Consider the following 18,995-nt stretch of genomic DNA (forward strand, 5'->3'; position numbering starts at 1 on the left):
AAAGTCTACTGAATAGTAAGTTTTACATGAGAGGAAATCTGTACGTAGTCAGTGACGATAGAAAGGAAGAAAAATTAAGTTTGTCCAGGAACATTCCGTGGGTGGAGATGTTGCAATGAAGGCGATGGATATTTACTTATACTTTTTCCCAGTTTCACTTTCTTTCATAATAGTACACATAGTACTAGATTCATTTACACTTTTATTTATTTGAATTAACCTATTTGTATTTAATAATGCCGTAACTATTCAAACTGCTTAGTGTCAAATCATATGATAATAATAATTCAGAAAAGTAAAGTATATGGGAGGAAGTTGTCTCGACATCATCCTGGAGGGGGCGAGGAAATCAACCAAAACATTCCCGGTCGAAGACGTGAGCTTGGAAACACGCGAATTCGGTTCATGATTTCGTTGCGTATTACTGGAAAAAAGACAATGCCTCAGTAAGAATTTCAGTTACTTAAGGCTTTCGTGTACTCGAGCCATAAAATCTTATAGAGAGAGATAGAGAGCCGTGAACCCAGGCTAGCAGACGCTCGAAACATCGTTCCGGCGATGACCTGCGTTCTCACCTTATCTGAGCCTTCCTCACACATCATTCCTGTCTCTCCCACCTCTCATTCGTTGCGGCTGCTCTTCTCTGCCAGACTATAATGCAATTTCCTATGTACGTTCAAGGAAAGAAGAAGAATAAGAAGAGAAAATTGGAGCTGCTGTCAGAAGGAATTTTCTTTGAAAGATTTTAGAAATATGGTTTTACTTGTTATGAAAACTACCCCAACAAAACACATAAAAATGTAATAAAATACTTACGTTTTCAAGCAGACACTGTTTTAAATGTTATCATGTAGACATAAGAAGCTTTCGCCTCGGGTATCTTTTAAAGAATAAGTTTTGTAAAATTTATCATTCTTACTCCTATTTCAAAATGTTCTAATTTTCACATATTCAAGTGACTCACTTTGTAAAATACAAATATCGATGTCATTAGCTTAATTGAGTTTTAATCGGACACTTCGTTAAGAAACGCTGACTGGTGTCACATTTCTATTCATTGATTGTTTCACGGCCACATACGTTTTGCAGTGTCGAAGGAAATGTATAATTATTATTTATGTGGAGTCGAAAGGAATTAGGAGAAAATGGAAGTGCTCTATACTATAGCAAAAGTCCGGTATATTGGATGCAAGACTAAATAAAGTAAGTAAATTGCAGTCAGAAAAATACGATTGAATTGGACAAAAAGAGGTTATGAAGATAGAAACGGAATTATTAGTACAACAGAATTTTTTTATTGCGGGTATCAGCCAGAAGATTCAGCGTCATCACATTTACACATTATAGGAGTTCATGCGCACATAAGAATTAATATTTAGACAAACGAAATTTGGTGGAAAGTACAGTGATTTCAATAGGGGCAATCCTATTAATAAAATATCACATTAAACACACTGGTTTACATAAAAATACAGCATTTTATATAATAATTTATTGACAACTGGAGAAGGAAAATCGTTTTCAAGTGCAATGACAAAAGAAGGGAATTGAACCAGATGATGACCACACTGGACCGTAACACGTTTCAACGAACAGACAAAGAACTGAATGTGTGAAAAGTGAAAAAAAAGAAAGGAAATCCAAGAAACAGTAAGATTTTTGGAATTTAATCTCATGACAACAATCACAATCCGAATATTAGTCATTAAGAATAAACGCAAGAATGGAAACGTTTAATCTTTGGAGTAAACGAGATTACTTTATGTTTTACTTTTGTCATATCAGAACGATTACGTTACCATGGCAAGAAATAATCAAGGTAAGAATGGTGTCATATTCAAGAATTCATTTAAAGATATTGTAGTGTTACGTATCTTTTCATGTCACTCCGTACCTTCCCTACTTTCCTTACTGTCAACCTGTTTCCAAGCTTTATAATTTTCCCGTCAGATTGCGCCCTGGTCTTCTCTTGTTTCCGTAGGTTATATGGGAGCAATCCGAGTCAGTCTCTGCCCGGTGGTCGAAAGTTCCACGGCGCTTTCATTTATTTCGAACCAAATTGAAGTCTGTCTTTCTGGATTGAAAATTGGTGCAGGGAACCGCCACAGGTCCTCGGCGCTGGACAGTGTTTAAGTCTTTGTCAACTGTCGGTATTTATTCATACGACTGCATACTGTTGTGTAATGCATAGATTGTAACTCATAGTTCGTAAAATAAACGATTTGTTATAAAAGGGTTTTGAGCCTTTTGGATTGCACGTGGTAAATCAGAGCGCTTATTTTGCAATTCAAGTCACTCCAGACATTCTGTTACCGTACTTGTACTTTTTTTTCTTTGAACTAATTCTTGTTGTTAATCTGTCTGCAATCTTGCCATCATGGTTCGAGTTCTTACGAATGCTGACGACCTCGGGAAGAATGAGCTAGACTATGAGGTCATCATACGTAAACGAGTACACACACAACTGTTGAATGTCTCCGACCTTTGGAAATAATTATTTGAATCAGCTGGCAGCGATATTCACATCACTGCCTTGGACTCCATCGAGCGTCTGGGTGAGTTGCGAAACTTGCGCAATTAATGTAATCACATTCAAGATGTCGAAACTGACATTCGGGCTGACAACATTTCGAGTAACAGGTACTACAGGATTATGAAGCGCCTACGCTATTTGACTACAGCGATCCTGACCGCGCCGATATGAAAGTTCTAGACCAGTTCAATTCTACGAAAGATCATATTTAGTGTTTGCTAAGGAACCCACTTCTATTTTAGAAATTGGAAACCTCTTTGTGCGCGCTGTTACATTGAATATTCGGATAGCATCAGGGCCTCACATTCTTGAGTACGGAATCCGGTACCTGGCATCGGGATCGCTACCCATACTGTTTTATCCTGGGAGTCACCGCTCAGAGGTGGTCGAGAGTGTTATGTAGTTGCTAATTGCCATCGCAATGAACTAGTGTCATTACAATGCATAATTTTTGGTTGGAACGGGATATTTCCGCCGGCACCAAGGACAGAAATATCGGATTTGTCAGCCAAACTTGCTTGAGCTTTTCCCATTTCGGCTCATGGACTTACTTTACCATGGGATAAGTGTTCTTGGAAGGCTTTTTACGTGAAGATCACCTCCGTTCCAGTTCTGGACTTTCTGGGCCTCAACGTAAAGGGACGTTTCTCCTTGTCGTTCTCTTTGTTGGGGGGGGGGGGGGCTGTTGTGACGTTTCCTTCCTTGTCACTCTGTGCCTTACCTGCTTTCCTATCTGTCAACCTATTCCCAAGCTTCATTATTTTCCCGTCAGAGTGCGCCCTGGTCTTAAGATGTTTTCTTGGGTTATACGGGGACCAGTCCGAGTCACGCTGTGCCCGTTGGTTTCACGTTCTGCGCCGCCTTCATTTATTTAATACCAGATATGGGTTTGTCTCCCTGGATTGAAAACTCGGGACAGAGAACCGGCACAGTTCCTCGGCACTGGACGGTGTTTCATTCTTTGTTAACTGTCAGTATTTATTCATTTGACTGTATACTGTTGTGTAATGCAGATTTTGTAACACATAGTTTGTAAAATAAACTATGAAACCCACCACCGAATTTGTCTTCACTTGTATTAAAATGCTGTAGTGACATAATTGTTTAAAAAGGGATGGTTCAGGTGGTCTAAGTGTGAAATATATGAGTCGGGACTACCCTGTGGTACAAAAAGTCTCGTATAATATCCTCTCTCTTCCAAATACAAATTCTCCCTTGCAGCCTGAAATGTATATATATAAAGTAAAGTTTGTCCCAATATACGCCATGTAGGCGCTTGGGGGGAGAGGAGGTATAGCTCCTCCCTTCCTTGACCTCGGCACTAGATGGGGGTGAGTAGTCAACATCAAGCCCAGGCCGGCTTTATCCCCGGGAAAGGACCCCCGGTACCCATTGTAGAGGAGGCTGGGTGGGCCCCAGAGCCGGTCTGGACGCAGAGGCTAGAGGAAAATACTGACTGAGCTATCTGGGCTCATATATATATATATATATATATATATATATGTTCAATCCTCAAAGTAAGCATCGTAAATGAAGTGAGACTCTGCTGAAGTAAAGCCTTCCTCCTAATTTCGAATTTTACCCTTTTGCTTTTATACTCCTTGATTAAAATAAAATAGAAAATATAATTAGGTGTAAGACAGCTATCTTCAGACTCGCCGCTCAGAAAACCTGTTATCTGAGATAATTTGGTAGTTGTAAGTTACAAACCATAAACTGAAAATACAGGTGGATCAACCTTTTAAAATAAATTGCATGAAAATTGTTGAACGATGATTTAGTACGAAAATAAAATGCGCATTGAATAAACTGCTTATATAGACATGAAGCTAGCATAGGACTGTTAAAGATTGCTTACATAAACCTGGTACAGTAATCCTATGAAAAATAACGTGGAAGACCTGAAGACGATAGTAGCATAGCATTAAGACGGATTAAAGTAACCGCTTAGTAGGAGCACATTGTTTTTTGCTGTTAAAACAAAGGGTATTTCTACCAGATAGTGACAATTTAATAGAGGACAGGCTAATTCCTAGGTTATTTTGAGAACCTATTTTTACTACACGGGTAAGAAGTGGAGATGTTCGTAAATGGTAAGGATTCTGAAGGTGTGGCTGACATTTTAAGGCACGTTTCATGCCGGCATTAGTCGGAATAGAACAAGAGGAACTGCAACCTCAGATACGACAGAAGCTAACCGGGGCGAAAACCTATCCAGATCCACCCAAATTACAAGTATAGAATCTCAAACCACAAAAACAAAAACATGATTGCGGCAGACATACAATGTTCTTGCATGCTCAAGTTCGAACAGAGAATGATAAGTATAGCAAATACAATAATTTGCTTCAAGTCTGACTCAATCTCTCTACCCTCGAATTCCCTGTAATGCGAGTAACACCAGAGTAAATGAGATTGATGCTAAACCAATCCTTGCTGGTACAGAAGAAGGGAGTGAGGGATTAGAATAATGAGAGGAGCAGAATATAAGAAACTAAGGAATATAAGAAAAGAGAGAACGGCGCAGATTTCAAAGGAGAGACGAACAAGAAAAGTAGCAAGAATACAAATATTCATTACAGTTTAATTAATGTTAATGTTAATTCTGAGTTAACTCACATTGAATTTTTGATTTTGTTTAATCACATTTGAGATTCTCGAGGATTAAAGAATGAAAAAACGGTCATTCCGTAATGTACATTTTTCTTGCCTACTATACCTACAACCATTCACTTCTACCTGATCTGACTACGCGGATCGGAGGAGTATATCGTGCCCTTTCACATGCATATTTTATACTTTCTTCAATATAACGTGTTTGCCCTCAAAAAATTTGTTGCCATGACTTTTGAAGTAACCCTCGTATATATAATACTTCCCTCTTAATGGAGTTGCTGGATTTTTGAAAAAGCAAACAATTGAGATAATCTTTAAATTTTTCTCTAATAGCTTACAGATGCAGAAGTGATCAGTTGTTAATCTGTTACGTCTGAACCCACACTTATGATCTCCAATAATGTTATTAAAATATGAAGTTACTTTCACCAGAAGAATATTCCATATAATTTTATGTAAAGAAGGATGATAGAAGAGAAATTCCTAGATAAATAACACAGTTATTGTTGTCCCTCTTCTTATAAATAGGAATAATTATGGATTCCTTCCATTGTCTTTCTTTTCCCAAATTAACTGAATAGGCTTATGAATCTTAATATGCTGACTTTCGCCACTTGCTTTAAATAATTTTGCTCGAATTTGATCAATACATGGAGTTTTATAACTTTTAAACTTTCCAATGGCTAGATCAACTTCATCTAAACTAGGTTCTGGCATTTAAATTTCAGTCGTATGTGTTTTAATGTTTAATATCATCAGTCCCATGAACATTTAAGAGCTCCCTAAAGAAATTTTTCCACCTATTTAAATTTTGTTTGGATCCGCCAGTGAGTTTCCAATATCATCGTTTACGAAAGTAGCCTGAGGTTGATATCCTCCCTTAAAAATAATTTATGCCTATGTACCGGTCTCTGATGATTTTGTGGTTACTATTTGTTTCAATGTCAATAATTTTGCCTTTCAGATATTTCCTTTTCTTATTCTTACAATTTTTACTAGCTTCACGTCTCACATTACACAGATTACCCGTATTCGTATTGTTTGGGACCTGCAACCATTCAAATTTTGTTTCCTTCCTCCAATCTATTATTCTTGAACTTTCTTCATCAAACCACGGTTTATTTTGCTTTCTCCTGTAGTATCCTAGTTTCTCTTTGACTGAAACCTTGGCACAGTTTCTGACATTTTCCCACTCTCTGTGAATATCCACGCTTTCACCATCTTTATCTGTCTCTAAAATTTGAAAATTGTTCGAAATCTGAACTTGGTATTGCTTCTTTAAATAACACAAAATAAATTTAAATAATACGCCCGGGAAAAAAATATATATTTGGGAATGATGAGAAATTCAAGTAAATTATTATAATGGAAACTTGGAGGGAAGAAATAATACGTAAGACTTAACAGTAAATGGAATATTAACATTAAAATTGATCTTAAAGAATAAGGTAGTAAAGTGCATTCCTTATTATTGTTCCTCAGAATAGAGTCCAGTGATCGACTATTTTGAAGACGGTAACAAATTTCAATTGTCTACTCATGTTGGGTTAATTGGTTGTGTAAGGTTATTGAAGATATGTTGTTTTCTCTTAACAGCATATGCAATAACTTATCAACTAATCAATCCCAAAAGGACACATCACCTAGTTCTTCATCAACGTAATTCCTCCTGTTCGCTACTCGTGAAAAGATTTGAGTGTGTGACAGCTAAACAACTAATTCATGAACGCATGATAATTAATAAAACACGTTTTGTATAACGCTCTAGTGTGACTAGACAGATCAGTATAACTTATAGTTATATAACAATGAAATCTTTACTGTTAAATATATGTTGCTCTTATAGTTTGTTACATTGTAAGGTATCAGATGAAATTTTATTATATCATGTCGTCATGTTTGTAAATTTTAACACAAAATACATATAAAAAATCCTGTTGGTTTATTTATAACCGACAGCAGTAAATTTCATCTCTCTAATGAGAAGAGCTGCAGAAATACAATGGTCCATTAATCACTCAGTTCAGTCAGAATACATTAAATCTCTTGACCAATTTAAACAAATTACCCCATATCACATAACAGATCAGGGCGTCAGATTAAATGGACGTAGATATTCTAGGATTTCAGTTCGTTTTGACGCCGTACGAAATTACAGTAAAATAAGCACAATTCTGTGCTTTATTACAATGTAATGTTGTTTGTACATTCTTAATTTATACCTGCTAACTACTTCAATAGTTTATGACACTGTAAAATTAATTCTGATTTAACATATTTAAAATTTACTTTCCTTCTGGATAATTATCGATGGCTAAAATATATACATGTGTAGATTATTCCAATAATTCTGGAGTGAAGCGTCATGGTGCGTCTCAACTTATATTCCTGGTGTCTGATTTACTGTCACACTCAATTTTCATGTTATTAATACTATTGTGAAATGTCAACTATTGTTGAATACATTTTATTACTGTACTCGATCTTTATCATTTCTAAGACGTATACATGAAATACTGCATGTTTCTTGCTATAATTATTTGTCAAAATCTTTAATTAATGAAGGCATGTATACAATAACAAATTTTTGTAGGTGAAGATTTGATTCCGCGCCAGTGGTATGCTGCAGTTATTCCGTGGTTTTCGTTTTTGCGGATGATTTTATGGTTAAGCGAATCATGCCAAAACACAACACAAAACCATCACCAGAAGATATTCATGGCTGAAAATGGAGAAAATATATTTCTCTTAAAACTCGGGATCTACGAATCCGTCCTTGTGCACAGCGCCAAAACTCAGAAAAAATCATCAATATATTTACAATTTATTTCTTTCATTCTCCAAACTGAATAATTTACATATACGAAGCATTACAATTAAATGAAGGACGAAGAATCTAATTAAAAAGCTAAATTCCTCCCGATTACTAAGGCAGACCTTGACTAGTTCTATGTGAGTACATTTATATCTCATTGTTTTGTGTCTTATTGTAGGACCACTGCCACCGGGTAAAAACCCATTTGCAGTCAAAATAAATAATAATAAAAATATGTAATAAATTATAGTTCATAATAGTGACGGCGATGTTACAACGCGTAGGCGAAGTGCTGCGTCATTTATTAATTGTGCATGTTATGTTGCATGATCATAATATATAAAACGAACAGAATATTGCCAAGTTGACAGGTTGTATGGCCTTGTAGAATAATTAAGGAGTTTAATTGTACAAACGATATGCGACATTGCAAAAACTTGGCTTTGCCAGTTTATGTCTGACAAAGATATGCAATTTTTGCAAAAAGGAGTAAAAGGAGCGGACCACATTAATGGCTCAAAGGGCCGTTTCACACTGTCGACCTGTCGCCGGCGACCAGTCGCTGAACGACCAAAACCATCAGCGACTAAACAAGGAGACCAGCAGCGCGACCAGCGCAGACAGAGGCCTCAGCCTCAGTACTTTGGAAGCAGTCGAGCAGTATGGACGTCGAGGAGATCACTATAATGATAAAAATTCGTCAAACAATTCCACAACCTCTTCCCACTGACTTTTTTTCAACTCCCTGTTTGCATAATTGGGACTTGCAAGGTCCGAAATGGCTCTTCGTGACTCTACAGCCGAAATAAATCTTTCAGTATCAAAACTCATGATATACTGATCACTTGAGTGACATGAACAAGACGGGAGAAAACAAGAAACAATGGATATGTCCCCTCTCTGAGCTCTGGTCGCTGACTGAGTCGCCTGCAATGTGAACGCGTGATTGTCATCTATGTATCTCGTGGTCGTTGGTCTCCTCTGCGTCGCTCACTGCTTGCTGGTCGACGGCGGCCATTGTTCGCGGTCGCCCTCGTGTGTAACCTCGTACTTAGCTTTTCTACCTAGAGGTCGTTCAGCGACTGGTCGCCGGCGACCGGTCGACAGTGTGAAACGGGCCTTAACACATACCGTAACTCCTTCCTTTGGTTGTTTTGAAATACCCTAGTTATTCCTTCCACCAGAAACTTTTATTATAGATATATTTGTACAAGTTTTATGAAAAAGCGGTTTGTTTCCACATATTAATTTGGAAATCATTACGCAGTAGACCCCATTATTCGCCTTTGTTGGAAAATACATTTCTCTGGGTAATCAGAACCCCGGGTAATGACGATAAACAAAGGAAAACCTTGCAAATATAACAAATAGTAAAGTATATTTAGAAGTATATGCGACTTAAATTTTTAAAAATTTGCTTTTAACAGAAAGATTAATATATAACATTTAATACAGTACATAAGAATTATCTTTTTTAAAAAGCATTCTGACAAACATAAATAATGTCACATTGTCGCAAACGTGAGGTTTTAGAAATATGTGATTATGTTAGTAAGTTAAATACTAATTAATTGTTGTTCGTATGTCTTTATTTTTAAACGTTCTAACTTTTACAACAGACTTTAAATTATTTTTTTATTTTAAATCCCATAGAACTCTATTAATTAAACCCGGTTAATTCGCCCCCCAGGATAATTGGGAGTCTATTTTATTACTGTTGCAAAACAAATTAAAAGGAAATGACTGCACCAAATACACTCACACATAATTTTGCCCTTACCATACATAAAAATATGATTAAAATAAAGGATAGTTTCACTAGGATTGAAGAATAATTCAGTCTCAAAACCTACACAAAGAACAAACATTCTTATCTTAGATATCGAAGAACGAGTGGATAGTTTGTTCATCCTTCCACTACATTAAGAAACAGAACTCAATCAGAGCTAAACAAACAGATTTCCGCAAGCTCTGTTTATGACAATTGTACGATATGCATTCGGATACAATAAAATAGTTTCGAGATATGCATTTTCCTTGCTTCAGTCCTGTTATACGTGGGAGTCCGAAGTTGTGATGTCCAAGTTGATTCTTTAAGTAACTTTGTTAGTATTTCAATAATAAACATATTAAAACACTGAGAAATAATGCTACAATCACTCCTGACAGTTGAGATACTGGACTGGTTTATTTAAATTCAGTTCAGTGTTAATATGTTTTCTGAAAGGTTAATATCTGTTTAGCTGGTATATTTCTTGGATAATAAAAAATTAAATTAATATGTATTAATAAAATACATAGCGATAGCCTCAATCACGGTGCAATCTTTAAAAGTAACACGTAAGAAAAGTGGACTGAATTGCGGGAATAATTAAAAATGTGCGAGTTAGTGAACAAAGTAATGCTAAGAATATGATACAAACTAAATTATAATTATTGGTCCGTCTTCACGCAAAAGACTGTCAATAAATAAATAATGCGCGGGGCACTAATTCTTTTACACATGACTTATCTTAATCTTTGGTGACACGTTTTGGAATAACTGAAAATTTTCGGACTCGCTGCCGGCAGTTAATATTACGGATACTTCATATCCGTAAGAAGGATTTCTTTATCAGTGATCATAGTGAAAGAAACTACAGGTATTAGTGTTTATTATAATTGCACAATTTAAAAAAAAGCTGACATTCCTATGTAAACGATCTTAGTTTCGACAGATAAACACAACACTTTTTAAAACTATTGTAATTATCAGATTTTTTTAACGTATGGATCATACATGGTCATCTGTAAAGAAATCTGAAATCGTAATTGTAAAATGTAATTCAATTCAATTCAATTCTTTTTATTAGAGTTCTGCATCAACAGCCAGTCGGCCAATTACATATGCAGCACAACAAAACAAAGTAAGAAATAATAAATAATCATATATTAGTAATAATAATAACAACGTTTGTAGGAAATAGACAGATTAATAATTACAACAAAGCAAAAATAACATGATTATTTATAAATGAAGCAATACCATCTACTTTAGGATATGCCTAAGAGTAAGAAAATGGTTACTAAAGATGTCAAAACCATTGCAAAAAGTATTCGTAGCTAATGCGCATCTAGCAGATGGACAACTTTTGCATGCGGGGCCAACAGTAAAAAGTGAGAAATCTCTAAAATTACGAAATGGGACACATACACCAACAGTCTCGATTAAGTAATAATTTTAAACACCGTAGAAACACTAATTTATTTCACTGTTTCAATAAATTAACACATTACTTTTATTATAATGCATTTTACTGTAGACAATAACATTCTTTAAGTTTTACCAATTTAAGATCTACAACTAAAAACACTGTTTCTGTTTTGTAACCAGATTTAACAGTTTGATTGTGAATGTGTAAATTGCAACCTCTTACTCTGAGAGAATAACAAAGCATTTACATTACAAGTGTCTGAGAACAAAAGGCTAACAATGTTTGGATGTCAGAAATCTGAACCGAGGAATGGAAACTATTACAAACAGGAATTCTTTTAGTCACCTTGTATTTTTAGGGCGGAGAAAGTTTGACAGTACGTTGGGTGGTTTGGAGTGGGGAACAGAACGAATGTATACTGAATGTTTATTTGAAAACATAATGGAAAGCGTCTGCTTGGAAAAATGTGAATTAGAAGGTAATGTGATTAGGTTGGATCTTCAAGAGAATGGATATGAGAATCGGCGGTAAATAAAATTGACTAAGGATCATATGTTACGGATTTTGGTGCTAGAGTTTTTGAACTTGACACAACAGATTTATATGTTTGCCCATTGAAGTCGATGAATGTTAAATCCACCAACGGTGTTGTCCATCGTGGTATGCAAAACGGCTTTAAATATTAGTAAATTTAACAATTTAGTGAACTTGAGAATTATCCGTGTGGCTGCCTTGAGACTTTCTCCTGCACAGGCTAGGAATTTCCGGTACAAATTAATCTGATCAAAGAATTTACCCGATATTTAAATATTTTCTTAATTCCATGCTTAACACAGCGGCCTCGCAGTCTGCGTCGCGCGTCTTTACCGTTAGGACAGAGAGATATTTAATTCGAATCTCACTCATAAATGTCTGCCTGCGTCTTGTGTTGTGCTTACGTGTGTAGGTAGAAGCCTTCCGACGAACCGAAATAATACCCATATGTTATGTAAGGAGTCCTACCAAATATTGAAAGAGATTCTTAAATCAGGCTTATAGTTGGCTACATCGCCTATTTAATGTTAGCTTTAATAACTGGGCCCTACAAAAGAATTTAATATATCAAAGTATAAAAAAATATAAGCGTTGTAACATGACAGTGTAAAGTTTTGTTTATTTAGATGTTTGCTCATAAAATTTCAAATATTTGCTTTTATTAAAATTAAGTCAAAAACATTTATTTCAAAAGCAACTAACGAATTCTCCTGTTTAAGCGACACTAGAAACAGATATTTATAACTTAACATTTTGGTTTTATATCGCCTTAAGCATGTTATGTTGATTTTACAAGACCTACTGTGAAGAGTCGTACATATATACAATTCAGATATTTAAATCTTACAGCCTCAAGCTAGCTTTAGGTTAGTCGTATGTTTCAAATAGCCTCCTCAAAATAAATAAAGTGTGTCATCACAGATTTCGAAGCATAGTTAGTTTGTTAGCATGAATTGTCTCATATTTTTGCTGTCCTCGTTTTACCACTCGCAAATTAAACGTTTTGCACTAGTTGCTTAGCACAATGAAAATGGGCAGTCGCTTCTCGGTAATTAATGTTTGTACTCGTATCATGTAAACACACCTAATTAACCCCTCCTGAACATTTCAGTGTCATAATAACCACTGTTATTAATATGATAGCTGAAACCACATTCCAAACACTATTAAATCACCCAAAATAGTATAGTGAATTACACACCCGTTCACGTTCCCAAAGGTTTTAAATCGTATCCTGTCTAAATTTGTCTTATCCAGGAACATTAAGAAACCTATCACCTCAGCCTATTATAGGCGTTAACTGAAGAAGCATTTTATGACAGCCTTCATAACGTTGCAAATGATTTGTTATTAATGCATCAGCACCCCTATTTTAAAATACATCTTAAATTTGACAAAAACATAGATTTTAGATAATGCGTGGTAAAATAAGAACAAAATTAGGAAATTAAACCAGAATATATTCAACGATTAAATTGTATAATTTAATAGCAGCAACTGCATTTTTCATGGCTCAGAGGACTGAGTGATGAACAGTGTACACAGGACATGTCACAGAAACAGCTGAAGTTAAATATGCGAGAAATATTTCGAATCTTAACTTCAGAAATCAAGTGAACAATACAATTATCTGATAACTTTTGGGTATTTATGGCACGAAAGAATTAGGTACCTGGAACCATCAAGAATATCCCATTGTATTACTTAGTAGAAAAGCAATGAAATCTCTGTCGTATATTTAATGACGCTATCAGTGGCTAAGATAAGATGATTAAATAATAATGGATCTGAAGGAATGTAATAGGAAGCAGTCGATATTCTGAAAACACCCCAGTTGCTCAAATGAAGACAGGACTAAACCTTTCAGCCTTCTACAGTGATTGCTTTTTAATGACAGCTCCATACTATATCATCTGATATTCGTTTCACACTTTATTCAATTCGCTTTCTAAACTGCATGATTTTCAATGACTTCCAGACGGCAGGCATTAGAACATGAATTATAATAATGCATGAGGATTTTGCATAGCCATTTCCAGTGTCCGCTATTAGTACGACAAATCTTTGTACAGTGTCATTATTAATAAATTTTAAGACAACTGTCATTGCCAGCTGCCGGCTGAAACTACAAGTCTCACCGCCAAGAATTACAATGTTTTCTTGATATAAAAATTAAATCAAGTAATTTTTTCACAGTTCCTTCCGGGAAGCACTGAATTGAGGAGTCCTCTTGAATGCCTAAAGAATTTAAAATCATGTTCAGAATTTCCTTACGGAACATCTAAAAATCCATAGTTTTTAAGAAATATTATTTGATTATGTGATCACTCGTTAATACATAACGCGAAAGACAATGCATACAAAATAGCATGAACCCTGCGGTGAATACATCTTTGGCAATCCGAGTACTGATCCTTCAATTTCCTTTAAAAGGTCGGTCGTTCCATAGGCAACTCTTTTACTAATTCAAGAAGAGTAGCATTTCATGTAAAACCCGTAGAATGAAAGAGAGATATTCTGCAACAAAGTATACTTTTGTTCTTCCTTAAGCCATACCGTATCCAGAACATACCGAATTCAATGTGATTCTCATTCCAATCACTTTTACTCTTTTCCATGTTAGCCTGAGGGAAAAGGGTTACAGGGAAAGGGTGTAGAAGTGCAGGGAATTACCATGCGCGACAAGACGCAAGGAACCGAGCTCTGTCCCAAACAGGAGTGTAAGAGAGAAGCCTCACTTCATTTCTACACAGATTTGACATTCATGCTGTATGTTCTGTGAACTCCACTACTCGTCTCGTGCTAGAACAATCTGGGACATTCCTACTGGCAATGGGCAACGAAAGATAATGTTGTCAGGTCGCTGCAAAAGCCAACTTGAGATTATATCAATGTTAAGACCAGACAGTAAAGACACTGGCTTGACGATAGGCGAACATTTCCGAGAAAATGGCAGGGACTAATTTCTTTATCGATATGTCCACAAAGCTCTGGATTCAACCAGGATCTCACTCAATGGATGCAGTTATCTCTTGTCTCAAGGAATAAAGGAGTAAAGTGTGAAGCCAATTTTACGTAACTGTATTGTTCACAAACACGAATAATTTGCAGATGTTCATAAAGTAACATCAAACTCATTATGCTTTATAAACACAATAGTTTGTTTAATTTAAATAAAAATTTTATTTCAAGACAAAACCAATTTTATTTAGTATAATAATAATCCATGGCGTAACAGCCCTCTGAAAGCCTAAGCCGACTAGCTTGACTGCTGGCATCACGTTCACATGCCTAAGCAGAGGTGAACGATCATCCAACCAGATATAGGGTGACGTGTGGTCAGCACGACGAACCACCAGCCATTGCTACCTTTCCTGACCGGATTACGCTACTCATTGTAGCTCTCCAATTTCCTCAGGATGCTGGATTGGCACCGGTTCCATACACTGGACGAAAATCTCTTGAGAAATTTCTTACCCCGAGACTCGAACCAGCGCGCATTTCGTATCACCGGTCCGAAGCATGATGCCTCAGACCGCGCGGCTATGGAGCAGGACATTTAGTTTAGTATATGTGTGATTTACTTTCCAAATTCATTTTTCCGTGGTTAACAAAGTATCTCTAAAAAGACAACGGCGTTTCTTTTAACAATCTTTACAGAATGTTATGAAGCCATTCTTCTTAAAATGACAAGACATTTCCGGACTATAATATTACTCAAATAACTGTTTAGGTAAAGATGTCTGTCTTCAGGTTTGAATCGCTGTGTAGTCTGGTAGAAGTTTACCAACTTCTCAGAAGTCTCTGCTGCCACCATCATCAAAGCGATGATGGACGTTGCTAAACTTCTGTCAGACTATACGGCGTTACAACAAAGAAGACAGTCATCTTCGGATTCACCGCCGCGAAAACCTCAAATCCTACCAATCAGGCGTTCGAGCGGAACATGCCATTTCTATTTATTTCAAACTAAAATTTTATAAACTGACAGCCTGTGAGTCAAAATCGACGTTCGCAGAAGTAAGTCTAATTCTATTATATTAATACTGATACTTCCGAGGTATTCGTTCTAATAACTTTTGTTCATAGTTCAATAAATTTAGAAAACCTAGCCCATAAAATAAGTGGAATGTTGTTTAGGTAGAGAGGACAATTTACCTGTAGCTATGAAATTTTTATCGTAGTATCGTAGTAATCGGTTATTTTACAATGACTTTATGAAATGTTAAATGTGCGTGTCATTAAATGCCGTTTAGTTAGATTATTACCAAAAAAACGAGGCACATGTTGAAACTCTTATTACAGAACACAAAATGTTTATTCCTACTTCCTATATGAAAGTTAAAAATTGTAGTTTTACGTTCTAATTATGCAATAGGAAAGTAACTAGTTTAACAGGTTACTTACAGATTAATTAATTTCTCGTGGAAACTACAAGGTTAGCACCTTGAAAATAACCAAGACTGCATGCTTTCATTTATTTAATTATTTCCCAGTCATAACTGTCTTTCAATTCCATTCTACGCTATATTCAACCTTTGTTGTCGAAACAGCGTTGTTAAGATCCTAGGATAAATCTGCAAATGTATAGCTTTCTATAATATCAGATTAATTCTACTGTTGCAAGGAGAACAGAAATTAAAATATGTTTGTACACCTTTTCCGTAAGAACCAGGTGGACACCTACCACTATAAATGCTTATATCAGAAAGGCTGAAACTGCTAGCGCATTTGTGTATAGTACGGAAATGCAGAAACGCAAACAAATTTTATTTCATAATATTTTTGCCACTAGAGGATGAGATGTTACTGATAATACTCTTTCACATTCTGGATGTACCGGTGTAAATGTTAGCCATGTTAGCTACCTATTTTACCGAGTTACTCCGGTTGAACGCAGATTACTCTATATGAAAATAAACTTGCACCGTATCAACCTGACTCACCATCAGCCATACTCCTTCTTTTCTAATTAACCACGCTCAATCGCTGAATGAAAGGATGAAATTTTGTGGGGTCTGATATTCATACTGAACAGAAAAAGACGTCAAAGAAGCCGTCGCTGCCCTTTAAAGGAACTAATTCAACGTTTATGTTGTATTTATGAGGAAGACCACAAAATACGTATTTGATGCAGCAAAGTCTGTCTCCTGGTACAGATATGAACTGGCGGTCTCCTACATATGAGACTTGGGTATGCTAACCAATGCATCTTATCTCAACTTATTTGAACACCGGCTACCCTCACTGAGGTTCCAGGTGTTGTTCCTCAGTCGCTCTAGGAAAATTCCGGGATAGTATCATAAAATGCACGAATAGCTTTCTTTCTCACTTACGTTTTGCCAACCATCCTCTCATTCGACGATATGTAATCCGAGGTACTGACAACGTCGTAAAACAACAATAATTAAATAAATTCGGAAATAAAATGCACAGAAATATGTTTACTACTTTGTCAGCAACGAATGTTCCGTAATATTTGAGACTGCCACAAAATGAAGATATCGGTGTTTGGTCTCCTGGCTTATAGCATCGTGTTAACTTATAGGTAGATATTAACGTTTCAGCTAAACACAGTGTCACCATCTTCATCTATAAAATGAAGATAATATATTTTTCCGAAACTTTTGCATCCACCTACCACTTCCAAAGATAGACCTCAAAGTGATCATTATATTTCATAGAAAGGAACAAATGTCTTGTGTGATTTGAGGTTTTCACAGCGGTGAGTATGAAGATTTCTGTCTTCTGGGTTGTTCCGCTGTGTAGTCTGGTCGATGTTTACCAACGTTTCAGAGGTCATACTGCCCCCGTCATCAGGACGATGAATCATCATAAGTATAAAGTTAGTAATCGACAAAAAATGGGATAAGCTACATTGACAAAAAAGAAATAAATCTAGAAAAAAAGCTGTGAACTGAAGAGACAGATTCTATAATAGAAAGAGAAACACATCTGTAGCAGAAAATGGAGTCATATGACATGATAGAAGAAAGAGGGAACCTAACCCGCAGAGGAAGGAAATACAACAAAAATAAGGCTGATTCCTAAAGGACAGAGACAGACGGCTCACGATTGAGAGGAAATAACTGGAAAGAAAACAGTAACAGCGCCAGAGTTAAGAGTTACTCTGGCTGGTTGAAGATCTCAGACAGAATACAAAGCTAGAGGGGGAAACCAAGACGACTCCAACCCTACACACACAGATGAAGCGGTAGTCGTATCGCTGTTCCATTCGCCAAAATTCTTCCTTCTCGTTTTCTGTTATGTTTCACTCTCCAGGCTTGCCAAAGAAAAAAAAATAAACGTTTCGATGAAAAAGAGGCCGTAAATTTGAAAGTAAAATATTTGCGGCCAAGTGTCTTTGTGACATTTTGTATTTGACGTAACATATTGTTCTAATTTAAATCGTTTAGATTGAATACATTTATCACTGCTCAAACCGCAATCCATTGTTGCGAGCAGGAAATCAGACATATATTCACAAAAGAAAAATATTAAGATTTGAAGAACTGAGGAAATAAAACTGGCTTTGTCTGAAAAAAATTAAATTCTTACTCCGTGTGATTTTGTTCAAATGTTTTTATTTTATTAGGTATTTAATTACTGTCTGTGGCTCTACAGTCCCTATTAGACCTTGGCCTCCTCAAACATGGGAGGTCGCTTAGTCTAGACATTTGGTTTGACTTCTTGCAAGAGTAATAAACCCGTCCCAAGGCCGCTACCTATACAGGACACCAGTAAGACAGAAAGACGCAGAGAAGCATTCATGTTTCAAGCGAACAAGGCCCGCGCCCCAGACCGAGCGACCAGCATTTGATTATGTATAGTGGCCTTAATTTCTCTCTAATTACAATTCACGAAACTAATGTTTGAAAATGGAAAGGTTACGGGTCCATTCAAACTTGTTTGTGTAAATGCCTTAGAAAACACGATGTGTCCTCATTTAACACATAATTAGTTTTCAATATAATTCGTTATGCAGACGAAAAAAAGCATTTTGATAAATCACAACAGGCTGTCTCAGTTTAAGACTATTCAACCTAAGTTCATCTGTACTCATATTGCAGTTGGACTTCAAGGTTAATTTCAGTTACTTATTATTAGTGTGCTGTATCAACAGCCAGAAGTCCAATTACATATACAGCACAAGATAAAGGTAACAACAAACACATTAACAATTAATTACAGTCCTGTATTGAAAGTTAATGCACAAATATAATGTGCTGCTGAATACATAAATGTCTTTATTACAATAATTCAATTCAACTAAATCAATTAGACTAAATGGAGAAGAAAATGT

Source organism: Zootermopsis nevadensis, unplaced genomic scaffold, assembly GCF_977971745.1.
Source record: "Zootermopsis nevadensis isolate Lab colony 2312 unplaced genomic scaffold, Znev_1.0 Znev_ptg000013l, whole genome shotgun sequence".
NCBI classification, from domain to species: Eukaryota; Metazoa; Arthropoda; class Insecta; order Blattodea; family Termopsidae; genus Zootermopsis; species Zootermopsis nevadensis.